This window comes from Protopterus annectens, chromosome 4.part0, assembly GCF_019279795.1.
Source record: "Protopterus annectens isolate FY-2018-M chromosome 4.part0, PAN1.0, whole genome shotgun sequence".
Lineage (NCBI taxonomy): Eukaryota > Metazoa > Chordata > Ceratodontiformes > Protopteridae > Protopterus > Protopterus annectens.
Window position 1 is genome coordinate 962,589,490 of NC_056733.1, and position 13,666 is coordinate 962,603,155.

The window sequence follows — 13,666 nt, forward strand, 5'->3', positions numbered from 1 at the left end:
GTGATGTGACCTGAGTGCGTGGGTTATGTGGCGGATCCTGGCATCTGACAGGCAGATGACAGTAACCTTCTCCTTCTTTAGCCTGGTGAGTGGGACATCAGTGTGCCTGACTGTAGAGTCACCTATGACTAGTGTGTTGGGTACGTTGTTTTGCCTTATTGGCTGTGGTTGAGTGGCATACTGAGTCTGCAGGCTATGTGTCATTTGGATTGTGTTGGGGGATGGAGGTTGCTTGCATTTCTGCTTTGGAGGTCTCTGTTGCTTGAGCAGATTATTATTGAGAGCTTCCGCAAATTTGTTTGTGTTTCTATGTATGGATTTTGGTGGTGTAGATTTAGTGAGACTATGTGATGAGTGTGGTGGGGTGCAAGTGTTTACCTTCTCCTCTTGACTGTCAAGTTCAGTCTTGATTGGAGAGAGCTTTACCTCTAGTTTAGCTAGATAAGTGCATCTCTCACAGGTTGTAGTGTTGGGTGGTAGGAGGAGAGGGTTGTCTGTGTACATGAGGCAATTTCTACATTGCCCCAAGATGCCCATATTCATCAGATAGACAGGAGAGAACACTGGGAGCTGACCCCTGGACATGCCTGAATAAAAAACTATTTTCCTCTAGATAAGTGAGGAAAGTGAGTACAAGAGCTGTTTTTCTCTAAGCAAGTGAGGAAAGTAAGTACCAAAACTGTTTTCCTCTAGGTAATGAGGAAGGTTGAGTGCTGTAGTAATTAGTAGGTTATTTAGTGTTTACAAGTTCTGTACATGTGCTGATCACAAATTGGCAAATTCAAGTGCTAAAAGTAAGAATCTGTATCTGGACTAAACTAGTTATAGGAAAGGGGGAGAAACAAGTGCAAATAGGGCTTTTTAATCAGAAAGTTGAGAGAGATGGAAAAACTGCCCAAACGGCCAATAACTACAATTTCTGGGCCGGAACCACTCCTTATGTGGTAGATAGGTTACCTAGTGCTTACCACTCCCACTGATAAGCTAGAAGGCTTCCCTCCGACACAGAAAGCTTTGGGGGGGGGGCTCAGAAGCTTACATACAGTCCTGGATACAGCAAATCTGAATCTGGATTACACTAGTTACAGGAAAGGATTTTTTTTATATATACAGAAAAGTAGCTAAAACAGCAGTCAAAACAATTCAAATGCAGTGCAAGCTAGCACACTTGAGTATGTAGCAATGTTAGACCAAACAGTTTAAAAAATGCAATTAAATTAAAAATGACTAAAAACAATGTAGAAGGAGTCTATTAGGTAGAATGAGGTAAAGAGATGGGACTGGGGGGAGTGTCCCAGATCAAATCTACAGTGGGGGCGGGCAACTGCAAAAACCTCCAAATTTAAACAACACAGGAATAGGGAGTGTGGGTATAGGAAAACCAACACCTTCGGCAGAGATCTGAAAAATTATACAGTGAAGCAAAAATAACAGTGCACAACTCTGAAGTCAGCCAGCAATGATATAAAATTAGTCAAACAACAATTACCATATAGTTGGATAAATGAAGGAACTGATTTATGAGGTCATTTAGTAAGGAAATGTATAGGTTGATAAATGAAGGAACTGATTTAGGAGGTCATGCAGTAAGGAATCATAATTAGAAAAATTAGGAAATTGAATTATGAGGTAATGCGGTAAGGAATCATATAGTTGGATAAATGAAGGAATTGAATTAGGAGGCTATGCAGTTAGAAATCATACAGTTGGATAAATGAGGGAACTGAATTAGGAGGTCTTGCAGTTAGGAATCATAGTTAGATAAATTAAGGAATTGAATTGAGGTCATGCGGTAAGAAATCATATTGTTGGATAAATGAAGGAAGTGAATTAAGAGGTCATGCAGTAAGGAATCATCATTAGATAAATGAAGGAATTTAATTATGAGGTCATATGGTAAGGAAACATTTAGTTGGATAAATGAAGGAACTGAATTAGGAGGTTATGCAGTAAGGAATCATTGTTAGATAAATGAAGGAACTGAATTAGGAGGTCATGCAGTAAGCAATCATAATTAGATAAATGAAGAAACTGAATTATGAGGTCATGCGGTAAGGAATCATCGTTAGATAAATGAAGGAACTGAATTAGGAGGTCATGCAGTAAGCAATCATAATTAGATAAATGAAGAAGCTGAATTATGAGGTCATGCGGTAAGGAATCATATAGTTGGATAAATAAAGGAACTGAATTACGAGGTCATGCAGTAAGGAAACATATAATTGGATAAATGAAGGAACTGAATTAAGACGTCATGCAGTAAGGAAACATATACTTGGATAAATGAAGGAACTGAATTAGGAGGTCATGCAGTAAGGAATCATATAGTTAGATAAATGAAGGAACTGAATTACGAGGTCCTGCAGTAAGGAATCATATAGTTGGATTAATGAAGGAACTGAATTACAAGGTCAGGCAGTAAGGAAACGTATAGTTGGATAAATGAAGGAACTGAATTAGGATGTCATGCAGTAAGGAATCATATAGTTGGATAAATGAAGGAACTGAATTATGAGGTCATGCAGTAAGGAATCATAGATAAATTCAGGAACTGAATTACGAGGTCATGCAGCTAGGAATCATATAGTTGGATGAATTAAAGAACTGAATTATGAGGTCATGCAGTTAGGAATAGTTAGATAAATGAAGGAACTGAATTGCAAGGCCATGCAGTTAGGAATCATATAGTTGGATAAATGAAGGAACTGAATTACGAGGTCATGCAGTAAGGAAACATATTGTTGGATAAATGAAGGAAGTGAATTAGGAAGTCATGCAGTAAGGAATCATATAGTTAGATAAATGAAGGAACTGAATTAAGAGGTCAATGCAGTTAGGAATCATAGTTAGATAAATGAAGGAATTGAATTATGAGGTCATGTGGTAAGGAAACATATAGTTGGATAAATGAGGGAACTGAATTAGGAGGTCATGTAGTAAGGAATCATGTAGTTAGATAAATAAAGGAATTGAATTATGAGATCATGCAGTTAGGAATCATATAGTTGGATACATGAAGGAATTGAATTACGAGGTCATGCAGTAAGGAAATGTACAGTTGGATAAATGAAGGAACTGAATTAGGAGGTCATGCAGTAAGGAAACATATACTTGGATAAATGAAGGAACCAAATTAGGACGTCATACAGTAAGGAATCATAGATAAATTAAGGAACTGAATTATGAGGTCATGCGGTAAGAAAACATATAGTTGGATTAATGATGGAACTGAATTATGATGTCAAGCAGTTAGGAATCATATAGTTGAACAAATGAAGGAACTGAATTTGAGGCCATGCAGTTAGGAATCATAGTTAGATAAATGAAGCAACTGAATTAGGAGGTCATAAAGAACTGAATTATGAGATCATGCAGTAAGGAAACATATAGTTGGATAAATGAAGGAGCTGAATTATAAGGTCATGCAGAAAGGAAACATATATTTGGATAAATGAAGAAACTGAATTAAGAGGTCATGCAGTTAAGAATCATAGATAAATGAAGGAATTGAATTAAGAGGTCATGCGGTAAGGAATGATAGAGTTGGATAAATGAAGGTTGAATTATGAGGTCATGCGGTAAGGAATCATATAGTTGGACAAATGAAGGAATTGAATTAGGAGGCCATGCAGTTAGAAATCATACAGTTGGATAAATGAAGGAACTGAATTAGGAGGTTATGCAGTAATGAAATGTATAGTTGGTTAAATGAAGGAACTGAATTACGAGGTCATGCAGTAAGGAAACATATAGTTGGATAAATGAAGGAACTGAATTACGAGGTCATGCAGTTAGGACTCATATAGCTGGATAAATGAAGGAACTGAATTAGTAGGCTATGCAGTAAGGAATCAAATAGTTGGATAAATGAAGGAGCTGAATTACGAGGTCATGCAGAAAGGAAACATATAGTTGGATAAATGAAAGAACTGAATTAGGAGGTCATGCAGTTAAGAATCATAGATAAATGAAGGAATTGAATTAACAGGTCATGCGGTAAGGAATGATAGAGTTGGATAAATGAAGGAACTGAATTAGGAGGTCATGCAGTAAGGAATCATCATTAGATAAATGAAGGAATTGAATTATTAGGTCATGCGGTAAGGAATCATATAGTTGGATAAATGAAGGAATTGAATTAGGAGGCCATGCAGTTAGAAATCATACAGTTGGATAAATGAAGGAACTGAATTAGGAGGTTATGCAGTAAGGAAACGTATAGTTGGATAAATGAAGGAACTGAATTACGAGGTCATGCAGTAAGGAAACATATAGTTGGATAAATGAAGGAACTGAATTACGAGGTCATGCAGTTAGGAATCATATAGTTGGATAAATGCAAAATGTTGGATGCAACTGCTCTCTTCCTGCTTTGCCTCTCAAACCCTCTTCTCTCCTTACCCCTGGCTAAGCTCTCCTTATTTCTCAACCTCTCCTCTTCTAACCTACTCTTAATTATTAATTTGTTTCTTATAACAAATTACTTCCACCAACTTCTATACTATATACTCTCTTCTTCTGAACTATTTGTTCATTCTACTGTTTGTTTATCACATTGACATTGAATCAAACTGTTTGTGTCTTTTGTTTGATCTTTTTATAATGTACTATGTATTTTGTATACTATGTATGTTTTACTTTGATTTTAAAATGTATCTAATTAGATTTGTGGAGCTTTTCTCCCCGGGCTTCCACTTAAAATGGGCTCCTTGAGCCCAGTGGACCTCCCCGGTCATCAAACTGGAAATAAATAAATAAATAAATAAATAAATAAATAAATGAAGAAACTGAATTACTAGGTCAGGCAATAAGGAATCATAATTAGATAAATGAAGAAATTGAATTATGAGGTCATGTAGTAAGGAATCCTATAGTTGGATAAATGAAGGAATTGAATTAGGAGGCCATGCAGTTAGAAATCATGTAGTTGGATAAATGAGGGAACTGAATTAGGAGGTCTTACAGTTAGGAATCATAGTTAGATAAATGAAGGAATTGAATTAAGAGGTCATGCGGTAAGGAATCATATAGATGGATAAATGAAGGAAGTAAATTATGAGGTCATATGGTAAGGAAACATATAGCTGGATAAATGAAGGAATTGAATTAGGAAGTTATGCAGTAAGGAATCAAATAGTTGGATAAATGAAGAAACTGAATTACGAGGTCATGCAGTAAGGAAACATTAAGTTGGATAAATGAAGGTACTGAATTAGGAGGTCATGCAGTAAGGAATCATAATTAGATAAATGAAGAAATTGAATTATGAGGTCATGCGGTAAGGAATCATAGTAAGATAAAGAAGGCATTTAATTAGTAGACTATGCAGTTAGGAATCATATAGTTGGATAAATAAGGGAACTGAATTAGGAGTTCATGCAGTTAGGAATCATAGATAAATGAAGGAATTGAATTATGAGGTCATGGGGTAAGGAATCATATAGTTGGATAAATGAAGGAATTGAATTAGGAGGCCATGCAGTTAGGAATCATGTAGTTGGATAAATGAAGGAACTGGATTACGAGGTCATGCAGCTAAGAAACCTATAGTTGGATTAATGAAGGAACTGAATTAGGAGGTCATGCAGTAAGGAAACATATAAGATAAATGAAGGAACTGAACTACGAGGTCATACAGTTAGGAATCATAGTTAGATAAATGAAGGGATTGATTTATGAGATCATGCATAAAGGAATCATATAGTTGGATAAATGAAGGAATTTAATTAGGAGGCCATGCAGTTAGGAATCATGTAGTTGGATAAATGAAGGAACTTAATTAGGAGGTCATGCAATAAGGAATCATAGTTAGATAAATGAAGGGATTGAATTAGGATGCAATGCGGTAAGGAAACATATAGTTAGATAAATGAAGGAACTTAATTAGGAGGTCATGCAGTAAGGAATCATTGTTAGATAAATGAAGGAACTGAATTAGGAGGCCATGCGGTAAGGAAACATATAGTTGGATAAATGAAGGAACTGAATTAGGAGGCCATGTGGTAAGGAAACATATAGTTGGATAAATGAAGGAATTGAATTATGAGGTCACGCGGTAAGGAATCATACAGTTGGATAAATGAAGGAATTTAATTAGGAGGCCATGCACTTAGGAATCATATGGTTGGATAAATGAAGGGACTTAATTAGGAGATCATGCAGTAAGGAATCATAATTAGATAAATGAAGGAATAGAATTAGGAGGCCATGTGGTAAGGAAACATATAGTTAGATAAATGAAGGAACTTTAATAGGAGGTCATGCAGTAAGGAATCATAGTTAGATAAATGAAGGAATTGAATTAGGAGGCCATGTGGTAAGGAAACATATAGCTGGATAAATGAAGGAACTGAATTAGTATGTCATGCAGTTAGGAATCATGTAGTTGGATAAATGAAGGAACTGAATGCCAGTTTGATAAATGAAGGAATTGAATTGTGAGGTCATGCAATTAGGAATCATAGTTAGATAAATGAAGGAACTGAATAAGGAGGTCATGCAGTTAGGAATCATATTATTGGATAAATGAAGGAAATAAACTACGAGGTTGTGAAGTTAGGAATCACAGTTAGATAAATGAAGGAATTGAATTAGGAAGTCATGCAGTTAGGAATCATATAGTTGGATAGATGATATTCAATGGGTATATAAAGACTGTATGACTTTATAGGTTTCATGTGTGTCAACACCTGTTGTATATGTCTGAATTGCATATGGTTTTGGTATTATGCCTACAATGAGTAAGGAAATTGTTGTGTTAACACTGACTTTGAATACTTTATGTAGGGCTGAGACCAAAAAATGGACAGGAATTCATAGTATTGTATGCATAACATTTAGCAACAAATTACAGTGGATATAAAAATTGTACACACCCCTGTTAATAGGGCAGGTTTTCGTGATATAAAAAAATAAGACCACGATAAATAATTTCAAAACTTTTCCCAACTTTAAAGTGACTTATAACCTGTACAATTCAATTGAAAAACAAACAAATCTTTTAGGGGAAACAATATAAAAAATAAAAAAATGTACAATAAGCTAGTTGCATAAGTGTGCACACCCTTATACTAATACTTTGCTTAAGCACATTTTGATTTAATTACAACATTCAGTCTTCTTGGGGTGCACACCTGCTATCAATTAAAGAGACTCTGATTAACCCCAAATAAAGTTCAGCTGTCCTAGTAGGATTTTCATGACATTTAGTCAGTTGTCTGCTCCAGCAAAAGCCATGGTTCGCAGAGATCTTACAAATCATCAAAGGGATCTCATTGTTGAATGGGGTCAGTCAGGAGAAGGGTACAAAAAATGTCCACAGCATTGGATATACCATGAAATACAGTGTAGACAGTCATCAATAAGTGGAGAAAATATGGGACAACAGTGACATTGCAAAGAACTGGACGTCCCTCCAAAATTTATGAAAAGACAAGACTAAAACTGGTCAGGGAGGCTGTCAAGAGACCTACAGCAACACTGAAAAATCTGTATGAATTTCTGGCAAGCACTGGTTGTGTACTACATGTAAGAACAAGCTCCCATATTCTCCATATGTCTGGATTATGGGGTAGGGTTGCAAGATGGAAGCCTATTCTTACACAGAAAAACATCCAGGCCCAGCTAAATTTGCAAAACAATACATTAGTATCCTAAAAGCATGTGGGAAAATGTGTTATGCTTTGATGAGACCAAGGCTGAACATTTTGGCCACAATTCCAAAAGGTATGTTTGGCACAAAAACAACACTTCACATCACCAAAAGAGCACCATCTCCTCAGTGAAGCATGGTGCTAGCAATATCATGCTTTGGTGTTGCTTTTCTTCAGCTGGAACTGGGGTTTTAGTCAAGGTGGAGGGAATTATGAACAGTTCCAAATGCCAGTTACTTTTGTCCCAAAACCTTCAGGCATCTGCTAGAAAGCTGAAAGATGAAGATGAATTTCACCTTTCAACATGACAATGACCCCACACATACATCCAAATCAACAAAAGACTGGCTTCACCAGAAGTAAATTAAAATTTTGGAATGGCCCAAACCAGAGCCCAGACCTAAATCCAATAGAAAATCTGTGGGGTGACCTGAAGAAGGCTGTGCACAAGAGATGCCCTCACAATCTGACAGATTTGGAGCACTTTTGCAAGGAAGAGTGGGCAAATATTGCCAAGTCAAGATGTGCCATGCTGTTAACTCCTACCCAAGAAGACTGAATGCTGTAATTAAATCAAAAGGTGCTTCAACAAAGTATTAGTTTAAGGGTGTGCACACACAACAAAGTATTGGTTTAAGGGTGTGCACACACAACAAAGTATTAGTTTAAGGGTGTGCACACACAACAAAGTATTAGTTTAAGGGTGTGCACACACAACAAAGTATTAGTTTAAGGGTGTGCACACACAACAAAGTATTAGTTTAAGGGTGTGCACACACAACAAAGTATTAGTTTAAGGGTGTGCACACACAACAAAGTATTGGTTTAAGGGTGTGCACACATTATTGAACTACAGTTGTTTAGTTGTATGTATTCTGAGTTGATGTCATTTAAAAGAGTTTGTTGCAACTAATTTTATATGACAAAGGCCCTAGAATGTTATGTTCATGGTTAAACTAGGTCCAGTGGGAGAGGTGAGTCAATCTCCACAAAATGGCCAATTACTAGTGGAGTCTCCCAGGGTTCAGTGTTGGGGCTGCTAATTTTTGGCATATACTTCTCTGAAGTTAAGCCCAACATCAGTGGTCTCTGGTTGACCAAGTTCATATATAATTGCAAACTAAGAGCAGTCACAGAATCCTCCAATGACACAAACATCCCCCAGATGGCCTGTCACAGAATAATAACTGGTGCCAGACTCATGGTCTAAAACTTAATATCAAAAAATGCATAATAACATTTTTCAGAAAGATGGCCACAAGTAGAAGTTACTGCATTGATAATACACCTCTAAGTGCTGACCTTGTGGTCAGAGATTTGGGAACACATGTAGACAGTGACTTGGCCATTACCATCATGTGCCTGGTGAAATAAGGAAATCATTCTATGTAGTAGAACTTATAAGCAAGGGTATGGCATCTAGGTCCAAAGATGTCATTGGTCCATTGCACTCGGTCTGCATTAGACTAATCATTGAATATGGAGAATACGGGAGATTGTTGTCACATGTAGTACACAACCAGTACTTGTCAGAAATTCCTTCAGCTCCTTCAGTGTTGCCATAGGTCTCCTGGCAGCCTCCCTGACCAGTTTTTGTCTTATCTTTTCATCAATTTTGGAGGGATGTTCAATTCTTTGCAACGTCATTGTTGTCCCATATTTTCTCCACTTTTTGATGACTGTCTTCATTGTGTTCCATGATATATCCAATGCTGTGGAAATTTTTTGTACCCTTCAACTGACTGATACCTGTCAACAATGAGATCCCTTTGATGCTTTGTAAGCTCTCTGTGAACCATGGCTTTTGCTGTAGCAGGCAACTGAGTACATGTCAGGAAAATCGTACTAGGACAGCTGAACTTTATTTAGGGTTAGTCACAGTCTCTTTAATCGATGGCAAGTGTGTACCCAAGAAGACTGAATGCTGTAATTAAATTAAAAGGTCCTTCAACAAAGTATTAGTTTAGGGGTGTGTGCACACAACAAAGTATTAATTTAAGGGTGTGCACACTTATGCAACCAGCGTATTGTACATTTTTTATTTTTTATATTTTTCCCCTAATGGATTTGTTTGTTTTTCAATTGAATTGTACAGGTTTTAAGTCACATTAAAAGTGGGAAACATTTTGAAATGATTTATTGTGATCTCATTTTTTAGATCACAAAAACCTGGGATTTTAACAGGGGTGTGTACAATTTTTTATATCCACTGCATTTGCTATGAGCTTTAATTAATGTTAATAACAAGGTTTGTTGAAACTAGTTTGTATCACACAGATTTCAAAGTGCTATAGACATCTTCAGTTTCAATTCAAAGTTTTCAAAATCAAGGTTATTTATAAGACCTTCCCAAATCAGTTTTATATGGCACAGGTTTCAAAATGTTGTATTTGTCAAATGTCTTGTTAAACATTATGTATAAGCTAAATATGTACAATGTTAGTTTGAAAATGATATATTTGTGCACTACTGTTAGTGTTTTTGGGCAATAAGTTGATATTTTTCATTAATGTTAGTATCTGATACTCATTTTGGAACTGAATAAACTGCTGCAATGAGGATCTTAATGATAAAGGAACGTTTTGTGCAACAGTCACTTTAAGGACTTTGCATGCAGGGCAGGAACTCTCACATGACATGATGTCTGCTACACAAATAAAATATGTTGGAGGAAAAGGCTTGTGTCTCAGAAACTATCTCTTCTCTGGATCAGGCTTCCCATCCATGTGGAGCAGAGCTCTTCCTTGCACTTATTCAAGTGCAACTCAGATTAATGGATGGGGAATAATAATTTTACCCCTGGTCTGCCTTCTATGTCCCTATTAGAAAGCGGAAGCTTGTAAATACTCGACCACCCAAACCTAAGCTATACCCCCAAAAACTGGTGAGTGGTATCAAAACCCATCCAATACAATTGAGACACCTGGCCAAGCTTACAAAGGTCGTGCAAGTAGAATTACTTGTAAAAGCTATCCGTTTGTATTTGCAATCCTGTCTAAGGCCTTAGTACTGTAGTTTCATTTGCAGCTGTGGCAGAACTATGGATTACTGCCAGATTTGAGCCTTGTTTAGTCATTTATTACACTTTTCTTTCATAAACAGTGTTACTAATAAATCTCTGCATACTCTGATGCTTTGGACTGTGGTAGAATTTCAGTATTGAGAGTAGTGTACATTCTGCTCCAGAAATGTTACTTTAAGTGCTTTTACAGCTGTTTATATTCCAGTTTTGCTGCTAGAGTCTTATATTCTGCACATCAGATAGCTGATTATAGTTGCATTCCAATGCCTTTATGTTCCCCTATTCTTTATGCCCACCCCACCCCCACCCCAGGTCATATGGTGTAGTGGTACATTGCTGTGATTGTAATGCACAGGGTCCTAGGGTTCAAGACTTGGTAGTGATGACATTTTTACAGCTCAAATGGTGTAGTGGTATATTGCTCTGACTATAGTGTACAGGGTTGTGGGTTTGAGACTTGGCAGGGCTGATTATTTACATCTCAGGTGGTATTGTGGTAAATTGCTCTGAGTATGGCGTACAGGGACCTGGGTTCAAGCCTTGGCAGGGCTGATTATTTTATGGGCACTGTGAACTAACATCGGGTGGTACAGTGCTCGGGCAATTGTTTTTGGGGCTAGGCTTGTAAAGGCTCCAGGGCCATTAGCCTAGTACACACCTATAAACCTATGAATACCTACTGAGAAATTAAGCTAAAGATTCTGAAAGTCTAAGGACTTAGGAGTTATTGACCTGTAGCTCAGAGTCATAGGACTAGCGATCTAATATTGGCTTTATCTGATGAGATCACTCTCGGTCTGGCCTGCTTCTTTTCCTCAGCCCTCCCACTATTTTTCTATTGTGGTTTTAAAATGATGTGCCTCTGGCCTCTGCCCCTTATGCTAATATGACTTCCAAAGCCCCCTTTATTGTTATTTTCTGTTGTGTAAGATATTTACTCCCGGTTTTTCATAGATCACACTGAGTGCCCACCCAGCAAATCAGTAAACCTCCCTTGGCAGTTGTCACTCAAGGTTAAGACAATGAGCTGTAGTTCCTGTAGTACAGGGTATGATTCCATGAGTTATCATTTGTCTACTTTTAGGCTACCTGTTCATGTGAAACAGAGCACCTTTATGACACTGTTCAAAAGGAACCTGGACAAGTGGATAGGGCACCGTAAATTTCATTTGATTTGACACAACAAGGGTTTATACCTGCTTACGCTTGGCTGTTACAGTATTTTTTGATTATATTCTTTTTATTCGGCTCAAGCGCTAACCTGTCGCAAGATTGGACTGTTTTTGGAAAACATATTGTATATTGATACAAAGTGCACACCAAATTTTGTTACTTAATTTCCTTAATTGTAATTTTGTATTAGCTTATTTTCATTTAGAATAATGCTTGTATGTAATGATTTCCAAGATGAAGAATATTTGGGGTCTATCCAGTTTAATATTGTTCTGAGATTAGAGTCTTTAATGTATGATTCTAAATCTGGAAAATTTATTCCTGCAAGTTTCCACAGTCTAATGTGGCTAGTTAGGGCTATCCTATGCTTTTTAGGGTACCATAAGAATTTTAATAGAATTTTGTTTATTTCTTTTAAAAGATTTTTACTAGGTAATATAGAAATAGAAAGAACTATGTAATTTATTTTTTGCAATAAAATCATTTTAATTAATTGTAATCTATCTTCAAATTTTAGATGCAACTTATTCCATTTCTCTGTATAAGTTTTTAGTGTATTTATAATGTTCTTGTAATTTGTGGATAAAGTTAGGTCTATGTTTTCACATATGTCAATCCCTAGGTATTTCAATGTGGAAACCTGCTTTCCAATTATTTCACTAGTAACCACATTAGTACTATCATTGAGATTTTTTTTATTTAGAAACATATGATTGGATTTAGAACTGCTGATTTTTAAGACAGACATATAGTAAATTTTTTTAACTAGGAAACCTAATCCATGTAAGGATTCTTCAGAGTTTATTAGGGTGAGTAAGATATCATCTGCAAATAACATAGTTTTGGAATTAAATTGATTATTCATATTTAGGCCTACAATTTTAGGATCAGATTGAATTGCCAAATAAATGGGTTCTACTGCTAAGGCGAATAAAATTGGAGATACTGGGCATTCCTGTTTGGTACCTTTAGTAATTTTGATAGGTTCTGAAATAAATGGACCTAGGTTAACATATGCTAAGTTGTTATAATAAGTATGTTTTATAAAAGTTATAAACTGAGTTAGGAATTTGTATAATTCAAGTATTTAAAAATATATTTCCAGATTAATGAATCAAAGGCTTTTTCAATATCAAGAGTAATTATAAGAGCTTCTTGACTGTCCCTATTTAAGATAACTATAATAGTTATAATTCTTTGAATATTATCTTGAGTATGTCTATTATAAATAAATCCCATTTGATCTTCCGAGATGAGATGGGTTAACGATTTCTTAAATCTGTTGACTAAGATAGACATTAGTAGTTTGTAATCATTATTAATCAGAGAAATTGGCCTATATGATTTACACATTTGAGAATCTTTGTTTTCTTTTAGCATGGGGGTAATTAATGAGTATTTCCATGAGGGTGGAATTATACCTTGTAAATAAGATTCATTCAGGGCTTTATGTAATAATGAAATAGCAGAAGATGGTAAAAGCTTATATATTTCATTAATAATACCATCTATGCCCAGCGATTTATTGTTTTTGCTTTCTTTAATTTTTTCATTTATTTCCTTTAAAGAGATTTTTTTGCTGAATATCATTGATCAAACTCTCTGGTAGATTTTTAAATTCTGTAAAATCTAGACAGTAATCTGTAAATTCATGTTGAGGGTTTTTGTTTTTGTATTGTTCCGAAAAGTTATATTTAAATGCTTCTAATATATCACTAATATCAGAAACTTTTTTATTATTCCTCCCTTCATGGAGCACATTTACAATATTATTTTCAATGGAGTTTCTCTTCACTCTCAATGCTAAATTACGCATATA